The sequence below is a fragment of the Hemiscyllium ocellatum genome (genome assembly GCF_020745735.1).
Source record: "Hemiscyllium ocellatum isolate sHemOce1 chromosome 41 unlocalized genomic scaffold, sHemOce1.pat.X.cur. SUPER_41_unloc_3, whole genome shotgun sequence".
Classification (NCBI taxonomy): domain Eukaryota; kingdom Metazoa; phylum Chordata; class Chondrichthyes; order Orectolobiformes; family Hemiscylliidae; genus Hemiscyllium; species Hemiscyllium ocellatum.
This window is the reverse complement of record NW_026867560.1, coordinates 1496220-1503348: the sequence shown is the minus strand read 5'-3', so window position 1 is coordinate 1503348 and position 7129 is coordinate 1496220.

The following is a 7129-nucleotide window of genomic DNA, read 5'->3' as shown; positions in this document are numbered from 1 at the left end:
TCCGGACCTTTCCTCCCATATTTCAGAGATAAGAAGCCCCTTTCCGTCAAAATACAATTTTAATGGTGCTATGTTTGTTTCTTTCTCTCATGCTTCGCATAAGAGGCAATCGTGAGCACATTTGCGGAATTTAAATACAAAAATATCAGCTTATTGTTTGTCATGATTTTAACAGAGGCTGTGGCTATCCTCCTTTCCAGATTTTACACATACATCAATCAAATCCATTTCAAAAGGAAATCTTCTTATGGTAAGCCTTTGCGACTGGCGGAAGAGGCCAAATCTTGAGAAAACAAATCCTTCACAAGTGGCTGCCACGAATTTATAAAGCGGTGTTGTGGGTTGACATGTCTGTCATTGTGAATTAACAAGCCAAGGAATCATGATGTTACACATGTCAGAGTTCATGAGCTACAGATTCATAGTGCTGTGTGCTGGTTTAGTGCAGTGTTAAAGTCACAATAAGTTATTCAGCTGGACTCAGTATTTATGACATTTCATAAAAAACGTGCAGAAGTAATTGAAAGTGTGTTTCAACTCACCTCTGAATTTTGTCTGTGTCACTGCATAAAGACACATATTAATGCATGAACTGAAGGATTGTAGCATATACCCGCTTTCTTGCAGGATAAGAAAGAAGGGCTTATGCCCGAAACGTCGAATTTCCTGTTCCTTGGATGCTGCCTGACCTGCTGCGCTTTTCCAGCAACACATTTTCAGATCTTGCAGAATAAATTTAGGGTCATTGGGATTGGAACCTATCGAATAGCTTTCACCTGAAATTTGTGCAAGTAGAAAATGTACAATGTTTGTCAGCCACAACAGAAGGAAACTGCTTGAGATGACAAAGAGCAAAACGGTGGACTTTCTCCTGATCTCCATTTCTGTGTCAGGATCATTATTTTCATTGTTGTGGGATCGGAGTTTCCTGCAAACTCTATTGGCAACTATAATGTGTCTGACAGTCAGTGCATTAAACAGCAAAATGACGAACGGGAGACATGGGGTTTGGATGCGTTCTAACGTTTCAAGAAATCTCCAAACAACAGATGTGTAAATGATCTCTTTTATGTTGCAGTACCAGCTTTTCTATCAATGATGTATAAGGGTTCACATATGAAATAAAACGGAATGATTGTCAAACAGCACAGCAAGCAAAGTATTCCTATAACAACAAATGCTACTTTTTCTGTGTAGCACTTCCTTTTCTGCTCCTGGTAACAGATGGTTAAGAAACGATCAAAAGTGAAAGCAACAGTTAACCAAACAGAGCAGTTTCGGAAGAATAATCAGACGACATTCCTGTGTAGTGTTTAGTAAACTAGCTGGAAAGTAAATTGCCAGAAGCCAACATAATATCACTGCAACGATAAGAACAAGGAGATCAGTTGCCGTCATCGATGCAAGGTACTGAGTGACACATCTTGAAAGACCACATCTTTCTCTGCAGAGTATCACTACCGTCACTAGATTAGCTGTAATAGACAGTGTCTAAAAGAAAAGGAGTGTGAGTGGGGGAGAGCGAGACAGACAGAAAATCAGACACAGAGACATTGACAGAGAGATACAGGAAGTGGTTAAAAAAACAACATTGTTAGTTGGGTGAAAAGATAACATGAAATTTGTGCCAGTTAATTTGAATTCGACAAAGAAAATTATTCTTTTACTCATATATTTCAAACAGTTATTTAACAAGAATACCTTCATAAATAATAATTGAATCTAGCTTGTAAAATATTAAGAAATGTTCTAGTTAGATATTTCCTTTGAGATATAACTGTATAGAAGTGTATTTATTTCAGAACTAAGTAGACGAAGTAACGATGCTGAAACAGTACCAGAAAACATGTTGAGTCATATCAGAACATGGTTATCTATGACAATAGGCATACATCAAGAAACAATCCTGTTCAATAATTCATCAACGTCCTTTTCTCCAAGTTCGGGCATATACATATGATTGCACAAAGGTCAATATCATCCACAGATCATCAGATTCTGAAACAGACTGCATTTAGAGTCATAGACAGAGTCATAGAGTCATACAGCCTGGAAAAAGACTCTTCAGTTCAATCCGTACATGCCGACCAGATATCCCAACCCAATCTCGTCCCACCTGCCAGCACCCTGCCCATATCCCTCCAAACCCATCGCATTCATATGTCCATCCAAATGCCTCTTAAATGCTACCGTTGTACCAGCCTCCACCACTTCCTGTGCTAGATCATTCCATACACGTACCACGCTCTGTGTGGAAGAAGGAAATTCTCGCTTAACTCAAGTTGCAGGCATTTGCTATCCCAGAGAAGTATAGCAGAGAACGTGCTTGAGTAACTCACTTGATGAATCTCCAATGCAATGCTTGCTGGATGTGTACAGTTCCAACAATAACCTTGACTGCTTCCAGAAAAAAGAAGTAGCTCATTTGACTATCGCCATATCAACGAGCATTCACTCCCTCCAGCAGTAATACAAACTAGTGGTTGTCTGTATTACGTGCAAGATGCATTTTATAATTCACACCGAGACCTGAGACAGAACCCTCTAAATCCATTATGACTACGTAAAAGGAAGGGCAAAGATAGCAGATCACTGGAATTGCAGAACCTGCAAAGTGACTTTCAAGATTCCCATCACCCTGACTTACAATGTCTCTTTCAGTGTCGCCAAGTCACTACACTCTAATGAATTCCCAAACTATATTTCGTTGGGCTTGCATAAGTGCACTGCAGTGTTTCAAAACGACAACTTAACCAACATCTTCTGAAGGGAATCTAGGATTTGGTAATGCATGCTGACCCAGCCAGCAGTGCACATATTCCACGAGTGTACACAAAGCAATATCCCGATATGAAAAGTGGACATAAATTAATCAAGTGAATTACGTAATATGAGTGCTAACACGTCTGTAATAAATAACGGAAAGAACGAGATTGTGAATGTAAAGAAGACCTCAAAACTAGAATGAATGCTATTGCTTGCCATTGTCCACGGTCTCGCAGAATCAGCTAACTTTGCATTTGAATTCATAATTACCAAAAAATATATAATCACAATGCTCCACTGGGCAATTTACAAGTTTTTCGAGCAACTGAGAATACAACAAATTTCCAGCTGTTCCACGAACACACGTTTAAACATCAGTGTGCCAAGTATGTTGCATTATCGTAATTTATCTGGAATTCCAAACGCAGCAAGTGCAGAGTAATAAAGTAGAAATATCAGCGCTTTTGGAGGAGCATGCATTTTCAGTTAGAATAATGAATTGGTATCCTGTGCCTTTTGAAATGAGGATTGTGATGCATCTATTTATGTCTGATATTGACCACTAGAGATACAATTATTTCAGATCATCTTTAGCACCTAATATAATCCGCTTCTCGAAACTGATGGAATGACCGTGCTTAAACAGAAAAAAAGTATATTAGCTTCAGTGATTAACCACGTGACAGAAGGAATTATGTGATGTCAAAATATTTCAACATTTAAAACTGTTATAAAAATAGCTAATGCTTGCACAATACAACATTGACCAGGAAAACTTGTTTGCTAAATCACAAGTTTAACTGTGAACTGTACTCGTTTTTAAAGAATGCAAACGAGATTTCAGGACATCCGAAAACGGGAGGTCGGACAGACAAAAGTCATTGCCTACAATGGCACCGAAGACGTAAGCAGGAAAACCTGCAACGACAATTAGGGTGTCAGGTAGTAAAATTAAAAAAAACATGAACTCTCGTTCGTAATCTCAGGATTATTCTCCGTACCATGTGTTACAGACGTCAGGAACAGAGACACAATACATCGAACACGTGGTTAATGAGATTGTGTTTGTGTCCGGGATGGGTAAGTTTCAAATATGTGAATCATTGGGATGTCTTCCAGAGAAAGTGGGCAATGTACATCATGGACGAATTGCTTTACTCGTTAAGGAGGATTTCACAGCTGTGATCAGGACGACACTGTGGAATGATCATGCAGCGAGGTTTTATGGGTAGAGTTCAGAAATCGGAAGGATGCAATCACAATGCTGGGATTGCACTACAGATTTTCCAGCTACCAACTTGAAATTGAGGAAGAGGTATGCAATCAGATTCTGGACAGATGTGAAATTAACAGGATTTCTGTGGTGAATGGTTTATTCTTCCTCCATATTGACTGCGAATCCCTGAGTGCTGGGGATTTGGATGGGGAGCAAATTTAGATATGTTCAGGGAATTTAACCTTCGAAAAAAATTATGGTGGATAGTCCAATAAGGGAGGAGACCAGGTAGGATCTGAAAAATGAACCTGTCCAAGTGAAAACAGTTTCAATGGGGAAACGTTGTGGGAATTGTGATCACAATTCCATGTGTTTTTGAATGCCTGTGGATAAGGACAGAAGTGGAGGTCGACTGAAGACGTTAAATATTTGGAAGACCAATTGTAATTGAATGAGGCAAGAATTAGAGTTGTGGATGTACAACGGCTGATTCAGAATACATGTATATTTGACTGGTGGGAATCTTGAAATGCCAGTTGATTGGAATGCAGTATAGGCATTTTCGTGTGAACACGGTGGACAGGAGTGGCAGGAATTGGAAACATTGGATGACACAAGAGATTATCAGCTTAGTGAAAAGTAAAAGAAGCATACTTAATGTCTATACAACGAAAAATAGACAAAGCTGTGGAAGAATATGGTGAAACTAGAATGGAGCTCAACCAGGAATTCAGAAAGGCTAATATGAGCCAAGACATTTCTTTGGCTGTCAAAGTTAAGGAGAAGAGACAGCCGAGAAAAAAATAGGTCCAGAATAAAGGAAGGAGATTATGTGCAGAGCCAGAAGAAATTTGTAATTAAATTAGTATTCTCCAAAGAGAGTGACATGAGGAATGGTGAGGTTGCATAAAGGGGTAGGGTGAAGACGGAGTGTGGAGTTGTTGGTGGGCTGTTAATCCAGAGACTGTGGAAAAAGATCTCGGCATCTGGGCTCGAATCCAGCTTCTGTCAATGATAGTATTTGAATTGAATAATTGTTTGAAATTAAGAAGCTCGTGATGACCATTAATCCATAGCTGATTGTCTGGAAAAAAAAACATGCGACTAACGAATGTATACCAGGAAATCTGCCATCCTTGCATAATCTAATCTGCATGTGTTGTCCAAACCACGGCAATGTCGTCGACTCTTAAACTGCTTTGTGAGCAATTAGGGGCGAGCAATAAATGTTGGCAGAGCCAACCATGCCCTCTTTCTGGAAATGTGTTAAAAACATAACTCTGGGGCAAGTCAACGTAACGTAGCAGGAAATTTTGGGTGACCTGAAATGTATTGCAATGGACAAACCACCTAGGCTCAGATGGGATTTTAGACAACATGTGTGGGAGGCAAGAGGGTAAATAATTGGAGCCTTAAGTGATAGCTTTGGACTCAGGCGATGTTGCCAAGTGTTGAAGATTGGCCAAGAATTTTCCATGTTGAAAAAGAGAAACCGAGATAATCTGCATTATTAGAGATGGCCAGGCTTATATCAGTAGTCGAGAAGCCCTTGGAGAATAAACGGAGTGACAAGATATATTCACATTTGGAAGCGAATTTACGTATTAGTGATAGGCAGCACGGGTTTGTGCAAAGATGCCATGTCTCAACAACTTCTTTTAGGGGATAGATGAGAAATATTGATAAGGGAAGGGCAGTGCATGTTTTCTACACAGACATTTGGAAGGCATTTCATAATGTACCCCTGGTGGGCTAGGACAAAATGTGGATTCTCGTGGACTCTGGAGTATGTTGGCTAGATGAATATGTAATTGGCTTGGTCATAGAAGGCACAGTGTCGTAATGGAAGTGTGTTTTCTTCAGAGAAAAGATCGGTTTCTAGTGTTGCTCCACAGATATCAGTGTTGGGAGATTTGCTGTTTCTCTGCTATAGAAATGATCAAAGGAAAACTCAATCAGAAATATTGTGTATGACACAAAAGTTGGCTAAGTTGCCAATAGTGATGAGATTTGTCAGGTGAACCAACGGATTAAAGATTGATTGCAAATTTGGAAACAGGCAAATAGCAGGGTTAAGCGGAAAATGTAATATTGTGCATTTTGGACAATCAAATTCAGGCCTGAATTGTAGAGTATAGGCAGAACTATGGGCTGCATTGACATGGAGAGGGATTTGAGCGTGCAGATCTCCAGATACCTTGCAGTGTCAACTCAGGAAGATAAGTTGGTCAAGAACCGATACAGCAAGCTTGACTTCAGCGGCCGGGGATTGAATATACAATTTGGTAAGTTTCATTGCCGTTTTATAAAACTTTCTAAGTCACTTTTAGAATAGAACATAGAACAATACAGCACAGAACAGGCCCGTTTGCATTGAGAATGAACGATGGTATCCCGGCAGGAGTGGTTCTTGTGGAAAGCTGACAAGATAGAAGGATCGATAATTTCGATAGATGGACAAGAGCTTTAAAATTGAGCGAACAAAAGATGCCCTGAGGGAGACAATTATTTTGGAGGAATTCAAACATTCACTGCCTGAAGCAATACGAACACATGTGGATGAGCAGAGATTTAAAACAGCAAGATTCGCAGCTGAAGTGGCTGATGGTTATGAGCTGCTTCATAAACCTCGATTTGGCTTCGACAATCCAATTCAGCCAACGAGGGAAGGAAATTGTGGCAGAGAGAAATCCTCACGTGGAAAGGGAAAGGTAGATATCACTGAATAACACAAGGTTAATTACTACAGGGTTAAAATAAAAGCCCTTGAGGGGGACAAAGAAGTTAAAAAATCTCTGGTATCTTCATTGTAATAAAGTGGGCCACACGTGATCACAATGTTGGTGGACTAGAAGAAAGCCAGATGTAGGAAAACCAGACAAGCCTGGAAGTTTTGTTGGACTCTTAACAGAAAGCAGAAGGAAAGTTACGTAACTGCCTCAGAGTGTACAAGATGATCAGAGGTTTATTAAGGCAGAAGTGCCCGACATGCTTAAAACTATATATATACATGTAAGGGCCATGTTTAATCACATAGGCCAGGAGCAGTAAGTAAAGAGTTTGCAAATATTAAGGGTCAAAGGATCCTCCCAGTCGGTAATGTTGAATGATGAAGAGATATGTACTCCTAAGGGACTATCACCAGAT